This window comes from Athene cunicularia, assembly GCF_003259725.1.
Source record: "Athene cunicularia isolate RWA chromosome 5 unlocalized genomic scaffold, athCun1 chr5_part1, whole genome shotgun sequence".
NCBI classification, from domain to species: Eukaryota; Metazoa; Chordata; class Aves; order Strigiformes; family Strigidae; genus Athene; species Athene cunicularia.
In genome coordinates, this window is record NW_020799101.1 from 6,802,770 (window position 1) to 6,820,737 (window position 17,968).

The following is a 17,968-nucleotide window of genomic DNA, read 5'->3' on the forward strand; positions in this document are numbered from 1 at the left end:
AGGAAGGAAGGAAGGAAGGAAGGAAGGAAGGAAGGAAGGAAGGAAGGAAGGAAGGAAGGAAGGAAGGAAGGAGCATCAAATATACACATCAGAAACATGCTTAAAATGCTGAGGAGCTTACTGTGTGGCTGTTGAGAGCTTTGCAGACTCATTAAGCTGTCACCTCTCTGCTTCTTCCCAAAGCCATTTTGAATCCCCCACCCCATGCCGGCAATCCTCCCAGGCTCTCTGAGGAAACGGATGAGCTACACTTGATTGCAGCCTGATGCTGGTTCAGCCCATTCTGCCCCTGCCAGACCCAGTGGAAAGAGGTCGTGTGAAATCAGAGAGAGAAAAGCAAGCCAAGGTGCTGCAAATGGATTTGGCATCGTCTGTCAGCTCTGCTTGGATGCGCCTGTGTTTCCTTTTCTTTTCTGTTTAAAGCCTTTCTGGAGCCTGCCAGCCATGCCACACAGGAGCAGTGTTTTACTGTTACCCAGGACCATGCACCCTATAATCAAAGCGGTTTGTATCAGGACCTTCAAAAAAACAGAAATACCCCAAACTCTCAGATGCTTGCAGCATTTGGTCCTGGGAGGAAAACTGCACCCAAAACACTGTCCATAGATTGTTGTTGCTGTAAAGAATAATATATGTCTGTGTCTTTTTTTTTTTTTTCAGACACTCATAACTCAGCAGCAAGAGCTTATTTTTCATAGATCTTGCCCAAGTAGGGTGTCAAGCTTGTTTTATTACATTTCTGAGGACCAGAATGTGTAAACACAAAGGAAAAAAATGCCACTGTTGAAAACATTTGGCCTTTTGGGCTTTAGATAACTGTTAAAGTGGGATCTGAATTTTTCTGCTGAGTACATCCAGCATTATTTTCTTCAGGGGCCCCTAAGAGTTCTTTCTCCATCCAGTTTTGTCAGGAAGGAGGCATGAGAAATATCTCTGCTCTGCCATATTTATTTCAGGAAACCTGCATAAGAAATAAGAGAAAAGATGGGAAATCCACAGTGACTGCTCTGGATAGTTTTCACCCTTGTTTCTCGTCAGCAAATTATGGAATTTTGATCAGCTCATTTAATGCATTAAAAGGCCTTTATAAACTTAAATCTCCAAGATACTGTAATAATACTAAAAAACCCTCACACAATAGTAGACAGAAAAATGGATAAGAGCTTTTAATATGGAATCATACAAAGCCAATGGACTGTGCACAAAAAGGCATTTCAGCACGAAGGCACTCTGTCCATCACTGGCGTGATCAGTCCTCCGGCTATTTGTTCTGATGACAGCTCTGATGAAACTAGAGCTTTTTGGGAGTCTGTGATTTTTGTCATTGACTCTAGCAGAGTCATGGTTCGGCTGCTGAAGGTTTGAAGCTAATGGGAATGAAAGGTGAGCAGTGAAAGTGGGAAGGTATCAGTTGGCTGGGCAGGTTAAACCAGACAGAAGGAGGAGGTCAAAGCATCTCTCTGCCAGCACTGAACAATTTTGTATGGCAGAAGCAGAGGTCCATCTGGATGGTGCAGGGTGTAGCGCTGACGAGTGCCAAGGGGAACCGAGATATGGGTCAGCAATATCTAAAAGAGTAGCAGAGAGCCATTCCTGGCCCTGACAGAATTCAGGCGCGAGGAACAGGCTCCATTTCCTGCCTTGGTAATTAACAGAGTTCAGCCCATCCCAAACTCAATGGTATCCAATCGCCCTGCTAACACCCAGCATCATCAGTGAACTTGCATGCTGATTCCTTGGGTATGGCTGTTCTCACTCACTTCATTCTACAACGACCTCTGAACCTTTAATGAGACTACACACAAGCAGAAATGCTTTGCTAGAATGGCCGTGGCTCTTTTAGCAGCGAGATCCATGTGGAGCTTTGAAAAGGCCAGAAGTTCCAATTGCAGAGTCAGACTCAGCTCAGCTTCACTCATCTCACGTTGTCCTTTATGTCGAATGACTGGCTGGTTCTCTGAGCTCTGCGAACTTGCTCAGCTATGGCACGAAAAGAAGGACTTTCGTTTCCATGACAAAAATGGCAAGTTCACAGTAGGGTTTGGTCATCAGATTCAGGTAGTCAATCAATAGCTGGTCTTGGAAAGGCTTATGGGAAGGGTGAATTGATAAAAATGGGGAAGGAGGCATTGGGAGTGCAAGAGGGTAGGAAAGAATTGATTTATGATGAAGCCAAGGCAGCTGATCTGAAAGAGATAATTATTCTTCTATAACTGGCCAGGGAATGGGGGAGCCATTATGTGGATGAATGGAGACAGCAGAAGCAATTTGTCAGCCTGACTTGTTTGAGTGAGTAACTTCAATTCTTCCTTGTCTTCTTCTAAGAGATTTTTCTTTCATTGTCACATAGGACTGTGTTTTACATTTCAAACTCTCCTGATGCTTGCCTGAGTGAGGGAAGAGGAAAAGGAGGACTTTTGCATGAATATCAGCCATTTTTTGCAGCAGCAGCAGTGCCCACCGGCACTACTGAAACTGTATGCACACTCTGTCAGTGTTCCCAGTTTTGGGGGATTTCAGTCTTGGCTGGAAAAGATTCCTTCCTGAGGAATATTTGGAATTCAAAAGACACAGCCCGGGAGCAGAATATTTAATCTCTCTTTTTCTGTGGGTATTATTTATTTGTATTTTTGATTGAAGTGAACAAAGTTGTTTCTAAAGCTTTTATTTTACAAACCTATAGTCATGATATGTGCCTGTTGTGCACTATTCTTATGCACTCCAAAATGACTGTGTTTTTTTCTGAGGTTCATTTGTGGGAACAGCTCATTCATATTCTACAGTGCTAAATCCTTCCACTTTCCTTCAAGAAGTGAGAGCCACCTCCAGGATTGGGAATGAAAACCAGACATGGGGCTGGATGGGTATGAAGCGCAGGGATGGAGGTCAAGCATAGGAAGAAGCCCTGTGGCTCTGCACCTGAACACCCCTGTCCCTGTGCACTACCCCAGGTGGCAACCAGCCCCAAAGGTGTCCCTTTTCTAAAATTTTTGGTTTGCTGAATGTCATGAAAACAGTCCTTCAGGGAAGATGTTGGAAGAGCTCATCAGCATAGTGTTTCTTGTATGCTGAAGGCCCATGTGGTTTCAAAACCAGTTTTTCTTCAAAAATAGCCTTAAAAGGGCTAGTGGATATTTGCTGGGCAGGTCTGGTACACATGGACAGCCTGGGCTCCAGATGCTGACTCCTCCCTTCCTGATACTGGCTGGAGGTCAGTTCACTCTCTAGGTGAGGGATTTCCACTTAATTCCTCCTTCTGCCCAGGCAGGTACAGACCAACGTCCCTGACTTACAGAAGAGTGTTTCAGCTGTCAGCCAACCCTCCCTTGAATCCAGCTTTTTGGAGGATGGGTCTGTCCCCATGGCTAGGGGTCCTGACTGCAAGGTGGGAAAGAGGGGCTTGGACCACCTCAGGGAAAGAGCAGAATTTCCCCTGGCTCCCCTGCTTTGGAGGTCCATCCGTTAAGACTATTATATAGAAGTCTAGACAGCGATACAGGGAAAGCATCTTTCCTGGTTGTGTTTTAGAAGAAAAGAGGAAACTCTGCTCTGCTCTTTGAATGGAAGAAGCCCTCGGCAGGACTTTCTGACCTCTGGAGACAAAGCTACCTTCCAGTAGCCCCTAGCAAGGCGAAGGGGATTTAGGATTTGTGCTTTTCTTCACTGTTTCTTTATTGCCTGGTTTGCGGTAGCTCCCTGCTCAGCGTCTTGGGTGCTTTGGACCTTTCCCTGAGAGGCCTCACTGTGCCCAGGCTCTGCACGGGGCTCCACTGTGGACACCAAGCATGTAAAAGCCAGCCACTTCAGTGCCTGATTTTTCACTGATTTTGTCTTTTTGGGATTTAGGGATTAGTGAGAATTTTAAGAGCACCTGAAGTTATGACAGCCTTTGGAAAATGTCCCCTCTGGCATAAGCCTGGCTTTAAGCATGGGAAGACCCTGTCCTGCCCCAGAGACTGCACGTGGCTGTGCTGCAAAGCCACTTTCCAGTGACCCCAAAGAGGAACTGTAAGTGCTTTTTTCCAATTACTTTCAATGCCTACTCCGTGTTACATGCTTACATTAAACTCTGGCTTTAGCGGTTACCCAAAGAGTAATTATTACACACCCACATAAATCTTGGCAAGGAAATTCAAGATTGGGTGCCCTTATGGTTTCCTTTTGAGAAAAGGCCAAGCTCATGAACACTTTCTTCTGTCCCCAGACACACTTGCCTGTGCCCTTTAGAGACCTTCTCACTTACCTGTAGCGTGGCCACAGCTCCCTGGAGAGAAACAGGCACATCTAGGGAGAGATTCAGCTGACCTGCTCTGGGCAACCTACCTTATAATTAAATAAATTGCATCCTCAAAATGCCTGTTGCTCTCCACTAGCTGTGGAAGGTGACAAGCTCAGATGCATCCAGATTAACGGGGCACATCTGATGTAATTTCCCTGAGACCTTTCCTGCAGGAGTTTGGAGACTGGGAAGAAATAGCAGAAAAAGTGACGCAAGACTTTGTCACCTTCTTTCTCTTAGGTACGGCACCCAGGAGGCAGGGCAGAGGACCAGTGAAGGGGTGTGTGTGATTTACTTGGTCCCCTGGCTGCTGTTTAGATAAGTCATGATTCTTGTACCTTTTGCCTGGATGAGCTCATAAGTGCAAATACTCGCAGCTTCAAATGTGTCCATTCATTATTGAACAGGAAAGGGTCACAGAGCACTTCTGTCAAAGGCTGGAAATTATAAAAGAAGCCATAAGTGATGCTAGTAAAAACCAAGCTGTTATCAGAGGAAGAAAGCAGGGTGGGGGTGGGGGGAAGGCAAACCCCCTGCATTTATTCCTCTGAGACACAATTAAAACCCTCGAAGAAGATTTTGGGGAAGGACTGTGTCATTCCCTCTGTTTCATGTGCCACACTCAAAACGAATTATGAATTTGCAACAGAAGAAAGTCTTTCATCCTGGCTTTAGCTACTTGACACAAAGTTTAAGACTAATGAACCTTGGGGGCCCCATTCTGCTTGTGTACCAGCACAAGCCAGAGACATCTCGACTTTTGTTGGAAGGGTCACTGTGGTGCAAAGCCTGGTGTGAGGGGAGGGAGAAAGCATTACTGCAGTATAGGACGTATATGTGCAAATTCAGAGGCGAGGTGGTTCAGAGTGAGACTGGCCATCTGGGGATTAGCTGGTAACATTCAGAGTTGTAGCTACATGCCCAGAGGGAATGCCCTCTCTTTCAAAGACAGCTAATTCATTTTTCATGATGGTTTGGACTTGGGCTTTTTTTTTTTTTTTTTTTTCCCTCCTCCCAGAAACTCTTGGACATGCGGTAGAACAAAGCTATGAAATGTGACTCGTGATTTATAAAGAATAAGCAACTCTCTCAGGTTGGGATATGAAGTAACCGGTGGAAAAAAAATGCAAAGTGCCTTTCTTCAATTGAAAGAGTTCCTCTTTGTCAACATAAATGCACTTTTATTTAATGTATTTAACCAGAGCAGCACCTAGGGCACCCTACAAATGAAAACACCAACCACAGAGCTTACATCCCATCCTTGGCCTAAAATAATCATCATTATGTTTCTAAACAGTCAAGGGCTGAAGAGTTTAAAATTCCATGGATGGAGATGAAGTTTTCTGTTCATGGTAAGAGTTAATCTTTTTTTATTAGGGAAGTTAATGTGATATTGATTTTGTGCAGGGGAAAAATATGCTGCCATATTGCAATAGATGCAAAGGGTGAAAAGGGTTGGCAAAAGGATATTAATTTTTTTTATTGATTTTAAGAACATTCCTGGCAAATCTGTAATTGCCCAACACGTGAAGTAAGTTTTTTTTCTGTGAGGTTAAACATTTTACACTGTTCTTCTTGCAGCTACAAGTCTCTTTCTTTCCCTTTCCGAACACATACGTAAGAGAAGAGTAATGTTATTCCTTGCTATGAAGTGTTACAGTTAGGTAGCAGCTGTGATGGTATCAGCCAATATGTTGCTTTTAATGATCTCACTCATACATTATGAATGAGGAATTTGCAAGGCAGGAAAACATAGAGAGCATAATCTTTAACTGTTCAGCTGCTAAAGAGCTTTCTACATGGAAGTTACAGTCCCTCTGACTTTCCTGTTTGAATAAAACACTTGGCATCGTCCTTGGCTTTAGATCAGTGTAAAATAGAGATGTGGTTAAACCTGGCGCTGCATGTTAAAAGGTTTGCAAGAGTTAATAAAAAATCCGGCCTTTAGATGCAGTCCACTTTGTTTCACGCCAATAAAATAACCTGATAATTTCAAAGCAGCGGTTTTGCCTAAGAGATCTCAGCTTGGCAGATGTAAGCCGAGTTTTGACATGTTCAGAACAAATGGTGGTTCTTTGGGGTGCGCTGCTTAGTTTTCAACCCCTTTTTGAGAGGTCGCCACAAAAGAGCATGCTAAGGGCTCCATGACTCCTCCAACAGCCACTAGCTCTTCCTTATTCAGGGCTGGACTAGCCATGCCAGGGATGTCGAAACGCCCAGCCTGACCAGCAATGCCAGGTGGACACTGGCGGATGGGGCCCTGTCCACACCGTGAGGGGCCCACGGTCCCACAGGGACTCCCTGGTCCCACATCTCTGCTCAGCTGGGTGCCACTTGGTCTGGCAGACAGGCACCATCTCTACTCATTGCTCAGGGCTTTGCCTTTGCTGTCTTTTTTTTCTCTGTCAATTGTTTCCCTCCTTGCCCTGGAGAATCAGGAGCTGACTGTAAAGGCATCCCACAAGATGCTCCAGACAACTGCATCATTTGTTCTTTCTTCTTAGGCCAAAGGGGCTGATATTTTAGCCCTGATCCCCCAGAGATGAGAATCATCTGCAGACTTCTCTAATGCTGCAGGAAACTGCTGCAACTTACACCCTGTCTTTCCTGTCTTACCACTGCCGGACGTGAAGAAGAGATTACTGCCTTCTGCCTTACAACAACCATTCGAGTCCTTCAAAACTGTGACATCCCCACCCCCTCCAGCCAGGTTTCTGGCCCTTACGGTCTTGAAGTGGTTGTTGCCAGCTGACCTACACCACGTCCCACCACAACCACCCCTGTGCAGGAGCCCACCACGAGCACTGAGGACTGCAAGTAAATTACAAGCCAACGCCTCATCTTCTGTACAGGCTATATTTCTACAACATAAAGGACATTCCCAATTTCCCTAATGGAAATTAGTCTCTCTCCATTCTTCCACTTTAATAGTTCACTAAATATATTGGAATATATCCCCTTTCCTTCATACAGGATTGCAACACTCTCCTTGCTCAATGAAGTGTGTGGAAGATTTTTGCTTGTTTGTTTTCACTGCATAACAAAAGCATTTGTATGTCCTCCAATCTGGAGGCTGCTGGTGTCAGAGAAGAGGGGGGTCAGAGCTTGTTCCCGTGCTCCTCTCACACTGTTCGGCCAAGGGCAGTAGAGATGAACATAGCAGAGAGAAAGAAATGAAAAATGACTCCACTGAGGAAAGGAGATGATTGGAAGACACTTCTGTAGCCTTTCAGCCTGAATTTTCCTTGTGTGAACTCACCTAAACTCAAAGCAGGAATCACAGGGAGAAATAGTGCAGCTAATGCTTTGCAGGAAATGAAATTAGATCATAATTTCTTTTACTAATTTTAGGAAACCATTAATCTAGGTGCATTTCTGGATTATATTTATATGCAAATATTTTAATAAGGATGCTACACTGAAAGACGGGTAAGTATTCACTGCCCTACTAAAAGAAAAAAAAAAAAGAAAAGAATATTTACATCTGCTTCAGAAGACAATTTGTGTGTGGAGGGCAGCCAGAAGGAGAATCTCAGAAATGTTGATTTCATCCCTTGTAGGCAGGTACGCTGAACCGCTCCTGTCTTCACAGCATGGCACACACTCAAGAAGAAGAAGAAAAAAATAATGCAATCACGTCCCGGCAGGGTTCCCTTGTTCTTGGCAAAAGGATTACTGAAGACAGGGTAGGAAACACAATGTGCAAAGGAAGAAGAAGGGCAGAAAAGCAGCCCACTGTTCCTCCTGGTGCTGCACACACCTGCAGAGCATTCTCACATACATTGTGTGAGCACATAGAATAATAATATATGGTATGGCTGGCTGCTTGCAAATGTCTGGGGAGACTGCTCCATGGCTGGTTTGTGCCAGCTGCTCCAGGGCAGCCACCAAATCTATGTCTGTGTCCTCTCAGAGTCTGTCCCTGCTGGGAACGCCTTGTGTCAGACCAGTCCTCCTGCTCCACTGGCCATTCGTACCAAGCCAGGCAGCGATGCTGCAGGGGTGACCTCACCAGGTCTCTTCCCCTTTGGGCACCCATCTGCTACAGCCAATATCAGGTGGATGTGGCGACCGTGAGCTCCTTTGTTGGTGGCTCTGCTGCCTGGCGGGCTAGGACAGGGTCACCGGCGCTGGGTTTGCTTAGAGGAGCTGCTCCATGTGGTGCTGGGGCCACAGCACGGACCGGCTCCGGGAGGGTGCGGAGGTCCCTGTGGGTTCAGTCCTTCCCTTGAGGCTGAGGGGCAAATAATCAGAGACCGCTGCAGGGGGAGCATCTGCTGTCCAAAGTTTCTGTGACCACCTCTGAAAGTCAGAGGATGCAAGTTCAGGGGTAAGCCTTAAAGAAATCCCCTCTTGGCCACACCACCCGCTCCAGCCTCCTTCAGACTCCTTGCAGACCTGTTGCCTTATGGCCAGTGGCAGTGATCCAAGGCTAGATGTGATAAACTGTGACCATCTTCCTCCCTATTCCTCTTCACTCTTCTCCCCCCTCCCTTTTTTTTTTTTTTTTCTTAAATCCCTCTGCTTCTCACTTGCCACTTGACTGAGAAAACGATTAATTTGTTTACAAATTAATTTGTTTATACTTTGCTTTCCCATTCTCTGCCTCTGTACATTTTATGCCTTTACAACCTCCAAGACTAAAACCGTTTTTAACAGAGAGGCTTATTTTAATCCATGCTTTTGACACCTTAACCTGCATTTTTTTCACCCTTCACTATTATAGTTAGATGCCATCAAAAAGAGGCAGTTGCCTGCTTTTAGGCACCATGATAATAATATCAGAAAAACTGCAGTGTTTAATTCCTCTTGAGGAAAAAAAAAAAAAAAGTCTTTTAATGAAAGACACAAGACCAGTAAAGAAGACTTTGTGTACCGCTGCATACCATCCCACCTGCTGTCCCCCATGAGGCTGTGCAGTGCGGACTTCTCAGTCCTGCTGTGCGGACTCCATGTACTATAATGACCTAATAACTCGATCAAGAAGAAAAACGGGGAAAAAAAAAAAGTGCTGAAGTTTTCTCATCACCAATAGATATCTTTTGGGCTCTTCTGATGGCTGCAGCACATTGCAGTTCATCTAACTGCTCTCTCTCTGCCATTTACTTATGGCATTATCTTACATTTGCTGCTTCTTCACAGGGAAAATAAAATATTTTCTCAGGCTGACAGACAAGAATTCATGTTCTGCTCTTTCAGTAATTTGGAAAATGAAAATATACTGCTCACAGGGTGTGGTTTTTTAACAGATCTATATTTTATCCTTTCATGTCAGAAGCGAGACAGATTAATGGCTTCTGGAATTTATTTCCAATGCTGATTTTGTTTCCAAAGTTTCGAGAGCGACGAGATGGATCTGCAGTCCTCTCTCCACTGGGAAAAGGAAGTGGCATCTGTTCCTGCTTTGTCCTCAGAGCTGCCAGCAAGGGTGTCTGGATCAACCATCCATCCTCTGCCAGCGCATGTAGTCAGTCGGCAGCACAGGCTAGAGAGCCTTTTTCTGCTAATGTAAATGACAATTGGCCTGGAAGTGCTCTAATACATGGTAAAGAGCCAATAGTCCCTCAGTTTGCTGAGGGAACAAAAGAGTTTTAAATCATCTTTACTTTGCTTGTCCTTGGGACTTTTGCTAAGCAAAGCTTAGCTGGACTTAATGACCTTGGCTTACTGCTCTGGCTGTTTCTCTGATTTCTGTTGTGCTGGCTGCCCACATGTAGAGATACACAGTAGGTATGCACAGCTTGTGACTTTGTGTCCTAAACAGTATTGATATGTTAAGCTTCACACGTGGCCATACTTCTTACAAGCGAGCTGCTGCTTCTGCTTGGTCCTGCTGCAAGCAGGAAGATCCATGCTGTGATTGCTCAGTCCTTCTACCAACATTTTGATCAGACCCAGGTTTCTGGATGGCATTTTCCACATCTTTCTGCAGATTTTTAACCTGGAATGGTGATTTTTTTCAGTTACAGACAGCACAGGATAGCCATAATCCAAAGAGAGCCAGAGGTATCAAGGGTACAGCCAGGGCAGCTTTCCCTCAGCCAGGAGAGGCAGAGCATGAGGCTGTGCGGAGGGATGAGGGCAGGAGCAAAGGCTGCAGCTGGTTGTGTTGGAGACATCATTTCACCCTCGCCTCCCTGCTTATTACAATATGCCACTGAAGCCAAATCAGATCAGTGTGGTGCTTGCTCTAATGCGGTTTTCTGTGTGAACTGGAGCAGGAAGAATAGAATACCTGAGCTCTGGAAGAAACCATTTGCACTGACACAACAGATGCCAAAGCCTCCCTTGCTCCCACAGCAATTTCGGCATTTCCAAAGTTTGTAGCTGAGATGGAGTTTATTTTGTAATCCAGACTTGATTTAAACTTTTCAGGTGATGGCGAATTCACAACCTCCTGAACTAAGTTGTTCTAATTAACTCAATGGTTGAGAATTTCTGCCTTATCCTTTATCTGAATTTATTTGTCTTCAGCTTCCAGCTGCAAAATCTTATTATGCTATTGTCAGTGAGATTAAGGTTTTCCCTCCTCACAGGTACACAGAGTAGCATTAATCTGCCCAGTTTTAGACATCTGCACTGCACAGCTATATCCACATTAATCGTCACTGATCTGTGTATGGTCAAAGGAGAGAAATAGAGTCTAGCATGATGTGAATTACCTCCCTTAAAACAGATGTCTAGCACAGATCAGCTGAACTAGGCTGCAGAAGTGCCCCTTTTTTCCAGACTGGATGACCAGCTCAATCAAAATTTAAGGGAGGTGAACCTTCACAGACTAGAAGTAGTCACCACTTAATCTAGTGAAGCTATTTGGACCAAGTCATTGTTTAATCTACAGAACAAAAAACCCACCATGAAACTGATAGAATTTCTAGGAATCAAGAGTACTTCCTAGGAAGTTTCAACCCTATTCTTCATTCTGTATCTGCAAATGGTGGCTGGTGGCTGGAAATTACTTTCATCGCACTGCAGAGAGTCAGTACCATATCTATTCGTCACTTAGGTCCCATATCAGCTTTCACATTTATGCATGTGCAAATTATACCTGTCTCCAGTTTTCAGTGTTTCAGATTTACCTGGAATTTATCTTGCTTCCCCTCAAGTAGATTACATGGAAGAAAGAGTGTTGATTTTGAAAACTGAGGAAACTGATAGGCTAATATTTCCTTTCTTTTATCTGATCTGATTTAGAAATTACTTCTGTCTCAGCTATGGAAGAGGGTAGACTATCTATGTTTTATCCAAAGAGAGTTCAAAGGCTGTTTTTTTCACTGTATAGAGAAATGGGTTAAAATCAATAAGATTCAACTTTAATTGATTTCCTATAGGGAAGAGTCTGCCCTATAATATCTGAAAGCCATTAGTCAATGTCTTTTTGAAGTATTAAATTTATTATGAAAACCCTGAAGGTACTCTATTTGAAATACATAGAGGCTTATGTGCTTACTGCATTACAGCTCTGTATTAAAGAAAACACTCATCACCTAATGGATCACAGCAGCATTTTCACACCACTGTCATCATTCTGAATCCCACCCTGCTTCTGCGCACTCACAAAAAAGGTACCTATAAAATGCCTATCTGGTATTATGCCCACTTAATTATCATCTCAGGAATTATTATAATGGGATGGGGACCTCCTTTGAGAGTGCAAGGTCTATATAATAACATCTGTTTATGCTTTACTGTTTAGGGCCCTCCTTCAGTTGTCCCAGGTGTCTGTCAAAGGGTCTTGGGTTGGGGTGTTGTTAGTGGATGGGTTTGCACTCGTCTATGTTTGTGTCTAGCCATGGGATTTTTCCATCCCTATGTTATGTTTATATTTACTGTGCCTCACACAACAAACCTTTTGGTAGCTCTTCTTGGATATGTTGTTAGTTTCTAAGGAGAAAAACTGTCACCATGCCCAGGCTTTTACAGGTCCAGCAGTGCTTGGATTTTGTCATCCCCTGCTCCACACTGAAGTTGCTACAAACTGTGAGCCAGGCAAGAGTGTGAGTCATTAGTTTCTGTTTTACCAATTATCAGGCCTAGGTTAAAGGACGCAGCCAGCATAAAGATGAACCAATAACCAAATTGTATTTGATACAAAAGGGTCAGTACATGGGTGAGCGCTGGGGGTGCAAACAAGTCAGATTATACATAAGCGACATCAATCCCACTGACCCCAGCAATGACACTACAGGACCAACAATGGGTGGGATAAACAGTGAAATGCAGTCTCTCATAAAAGGGTTGGGAGACAACAGGGTCAACAGATCAAACACATAAGACCAAGGAAGCCACACACTGAATCTCTACACAGCCCACATTTACAAAAGCCAGACCTGACTGGAGCCCAGTCCCAGGGAGGCAGGAGGTCCTTCCCCAACAGGGAACTCTGCACAGGGCATCCACCTCACAGACAGACACTGCCCCTCCTGCAAGTGGTCCCAGCTTTATCCCCTCAGTGGGACACCTGACCTTGGATTACTTAATGTGGGACACCTGGGGCTCATTTACCCAATGGCTCTGTCTGCCAGGCCGGCCCCACCCTGGAGGGAAGCCTAAAGGCAAATTCACCCCCCCTTTGTGAAGGGCTGTGAGAATCACCCAAATGTCAACCTTAATTTGGGGTTGAAACCCCAGCATTTCAATGTTCCTCACCTACATTTTGCTATAGCAGAAAGCAGATAACATCTCAGTTCGTGACTGCAGGCTGCATCTACTCATCAGACTCACCGAGTGTAATTAGTCCTGACAGCTTTATCACTGGGATGTTTCATGGGGCTTCAGCCAACTTAGCAGAGAAGATAACTGCTGGGATTTCTGCCCAGCACCACTGGGACCTGGGACCACTTATGCACCACTGCTGGCATGGGATCGTTGTGGTCAGCATGTGCGAAGGCACATCATGCAGGCTGACGGAGACCATGGGGAGGGACTGGTACTGAAATTGTTCCTTATGGGAGGAAGGCAGAAGGCAACATATTGATGAGACATGAGCCTGCAGAGGAGGAAAGGGGAAGGCATCAGGACAGCTCCTTCTCAGGCACAATGGTCCTGGTTGTCAACGACAATGTTGGCACCATGGGACCTGGGACACAGCTGTGACCCCTGGCTGTGCACCCCAGCACTATACTGGCTGTACTGGGTGGGAGCCATTCTCCATCACTCTTTGTCAGAAAACCTGGGACAAATGATCCCGTAAGAACAAGGCTCAGACATTACCTTATTTCATCACATCTTCAGTCAGGATTTCTCCTGGAAGTAGAGAAGAAACTTTTGCAGTAAATAAAAACACTGCACTTCAAAAGCTCCTGCAGGGTAAATCTGCAAATATTTGTTCTACTGCTGATGAAACATGCCCAGGTCCATTAACAGAAAAAACAATTTATTCCCAAGAAATAAAACTACTGAATGATGAAATATTAATTTAGATGATGGGCTTTGTGTCAAATAGAGTTCCTTTCTGTTTATGAACTAGAAACAATGGTTTTTCTCTTTATCCTTTTAAAACTTCTTTAGCATTGTTATGAATTGTTAGAGACGAAGCTTTGACAGTTCTAATTCATGAGCTGGGGAATTAGTTTTTAATTCCTTTTCTTGCCTTAATATCTTTAATAAATCAGAGATTTGTCTCCTATCTTATTTATTTTTTGGGGGGTGGGGAGGTGAATGAAGTTATAGGGAATGTTGATAGCTGTGCAAGAGTCTGGAATGAGCAGGGTATGCTAAGGCACACAGCCAGGGAATACATTTACTCTCTTTCTAATTTCCTTGCAATCTTTGCCCTGTGGATCATTTGGGCTGGAAGAAGTTTCTGTCAAAGTGTTAGAAATAGGGCATTTCCCAGGTGAGTGTAAACTCCTGAGCACAATTCACTCCTCACTCCTGTGAGAGTGGAGCTTGCTCAGCACCATGGGGACCTGTGGGGCCATAAGCAAAGTGATGCTCTTCGATGGGACATTTTAGGCTACTAAATCCAAAACTCTTATCTCTGAACATAAAAGCCCTGAAAATTGCTCACTGGTAATCTTGCACATCCTTTTCAGGGGTATTTTCTACCAACGTTTTTGAGCTAAGGTGGAATTAGAGATACAGTGATGCTACTTCAACACCTAGAAAGGCAATGTGGCAGTATTAAGAGCATGAAGCTGAAGAGTGGCATTACCAGAGGATGAGGCTGCAAACTTGGATCTTCAGAGTCAGAGATGGAAAAATAAATCCCAGTGAAGGGATGCTCTATTTCATTGGTGTCCTGGACAACCAAGCTGTTTGATACAGGGAAAAAAAAAAATCAGTTATCTCTCCCATCCCCAAAGCCTCTTCAGATTTTGCTTGTATACCTCATATTCTTAATGAACAGAGAGCAGAAATAGTTGTTCTTCAGGAATAAAGAGCTCGGAAACCTTGAACGCTTCTGTATGAACCATTCCATCCATTTCTGAGCTCACAAGTGCCACATAAGGAGAGTATAGGCTCTATGGGAAGAGAAGGGGAGGGATGAGAAGGAACTTCACCCAAATAGGACAAGTTTGCTGCTCATTATTTGCTCTTGTTTAAAAGGCTGCATTTGTCCAATCAGGACTGAAGCAGCAGCACCCTGAGAAGTGTCTGTAGCAACCACATTGTGATGAAAAGTGCTTAGAAAATCATAAAATGAAGAAAGAAAAATGTGAACCTGGAGGTCTTATTCTTCCTCTTGGTTTGCTGTTTGAAGGAAGTTTTGGAAGTCCTTTTTCAACAAAGAAAATGGTAATTTTCAATTTGGGAGTAATTTTTTTATTCTTTTTAAAATGAAATTCAGGCAAATGTTCAACTGAACTATCACTTCAAAATATAGACGTCAACATGCTTCCTTTTAAACACATTGAAACAAGCCGTTATGTTTATTTTCCTCTTTTATTTGGGTCAAAGGGGCTCATTCTTGTATGTAAAATGATTTTTCATATTCCAAACAAATGTATGGATAACCTGACTGATACAAGAGGTATTTTTAGTGATAGTGTTTGCCTGAAAAAAATTATTTAGTGCTTAAATAAAAAAATTTTAATAGTGAGTAGAAGGTAGGACAATTGCTTACAGCTGAAATAATTTTACATACAGATGGAAGCAGTGGTTGACTAGTCAAACAACTAATTTTAATTTCCTCCACAGTTTCTTAGGAAAGTGCGACATTTTAGACTTCTGAAGCAAGTCATATGATGAACTTAACAGGGTTCATCCTATTATATAGAGTGCTTTAAAACTGGTTTGCTGACTTAGCAAATGTTTCTCATTCTTTACAAGCTGAAGCAAAGTATTTCCAGTATATATCTGGACTATGCAAAGGATTCCTAAACATTACTAGAGGTTTCTGACCTTGCTGTTTGTGAAGTCTTTGATGGGAATGGGAAAGTCTGGGAATGATAAAATCTGGTGCTCATAATGGAAGCAGAGGAATAGAGATGAAGTGTTTGGTGGTACTCAGCAAATGAGAGACTCGTTGCTGGGTATGTATTTCTGACACAAAAATACGTAATTGTCAAAATGTAGATGCAAGTCAGAAAAGAAAAGAGACACTTGATGTGGCAGGGAAATGAAAATATATTCCATGAGAAAAATCAGCTTTCTCCATGCTTGGATGCTGTGGCAAGAGGGCACATATAAATATAATGCAAGAAAATAATGTATTGATTTTGCTATTAAATGTTATAATACACGCTCTGTTGTTCCAGGAAAGGTTAACCGTGTTGCCCAAAAGAGAAACATGCTATTATGTTCTAACGTATTCCTGAAAGTAATGAAAATACATTTAAAAGGTATTACCCTAGGCTACAACAGAGTGTAGGAGAGGCTAACTATTAACATACAACATGATGAGAACCAGGCGTCAGTGCTTATTGGAAGGACAGACTTTGCCAAACAGGGGTTTAAAAGAAAGTTTATTTGTTAATGTGCCAAAGGCATCACCAACCTACTCACTTGTCACCCAGCTCTGGTTTCCAGAATACCAATGAGTTTCCTTCATTTCTTCCCCCTCCTTGGATCAGTAGTAGCAGTTAATGTGGAGTGAAGCAGAGACTTTCAGGTGAACAAGAGAAATTTTGCGTTTCACCTCGCTGTGGTGAATGACTGTTCGCATGTCTCTCTGTGCACTTGGTTAATCCTCGCTGCACCCTCTGCTTGGCTGGTGCCAACACCCTATGGTCACCCACTAGAAAAGTCATCCAGTCAAATAAATCCCCTATTTGTACCTCACGAAGAGAAACAGACACTTGTAGAAGGCAATTTGTCTCCGCTTAGGTGCCTGTTTTAGGATCACACGAACGACACACTAGAAAATCCTCCTTCTCTTGACTACAGTCTCAGCAGCGAGTTTAGAAAAAGTAGTTCATTTTCGTGCAGCTAAAGGTAGGTGGCTTCACTTGAGACTAAAATACCTAAATGTAGGTGTTTGTGTGTAAAGTATCTGCCTAAGCTACTTTTATGGTCAAAGCTGCTGGGGTCAACGCCATCAGTAGCACCAAGGGAGATGAGCGTGCACTGCACCTACTACGGGGTGGATTGAATCCTTCTCCAGGATCTCTGAATGATAAGGGTTGGAAGGAAAAACTAATCAATTAATGCACTTCAAACCAACATCAAGATCAAAGTGGTTTATTGGTTTGTTAAAAAACATGTGATTAATCAGCAATTGATGAACTATACATTCAGGGTCAATATTAGCAATACAACAAATAAACCGCAATAGGAGACACTTGCACAAGATTAATATACCACTCCAGACTTCTAAACACCCCTCTATAACCTAAGCCATGTGAGGCACAACAGAACCCCCCTGGAAGTGTGGCTTCCCCTGCTCTACACCCCTTCTGATGGAGGTATGTGTACCTGTGCTCCAGCCTACAATCTACTAACACACACCAACGAGAAAGCCCTCATGACTTACCCTGCACGTGCACATCAGGTGAGGGTCCACCACCCTTAGTGCAGAGGTGTCTAGAACCAGTTCACATGTTCTGGAATACCTGAGACATACTGGGAAGGCTGGTGGGTATGACATGGGACCTATGTGACATTTACACCATTTCAGGATAGCCCCTGGAGGTCAGATAAGATATCCTAAAACATCTCAGCTGACGCTGGAGACATACGTCTAGACAACTGAAACCAAACTACCCGTTCTTCTGTTCTCTTCATACATGCGTCAGCGCCTGCATTCAGACTGACTATGTCCTCAGTCCTAGAGGCTGAATCCCACAATCCCATGAAAACGTTCAGATTTCATGCCTTTCTGTCTATGGGTTTTCTGCTCTTGAAGAGGTTTAATAGCTTTCTTCCCTTTAGCTAGAATTCCTCCTTCGGTGAAATAAAAAGGGAGCTCTGTAGGCTCCATGCTCCAGTCCCTCCACCACCTTTGCCATTAAGTACAATTTCCCTAAGAGCTAAGGAGGGAGTGATGGAGAGACAGGAGACATATCCAGGAGTGCAGGAAGACTCTGAGTGCTGAGGCATGCCCTTTTTTTGAGAAATTGTCAGTATGCAAATTGATTTCTGTTTCAAGGAGATCAAAGCTGGCCTGCAATTAACCATTTCCAGGAATTACTGGCTGACCCTTGCAGTGTAATGCAGGGGAAAGACATTTTCGCTGCCAAGCCTGCTGTTTCATTCAGTGTTTTGGGTAAGGAGTGCTGATTAGCTAGACAGGGTCAGATCCTGACA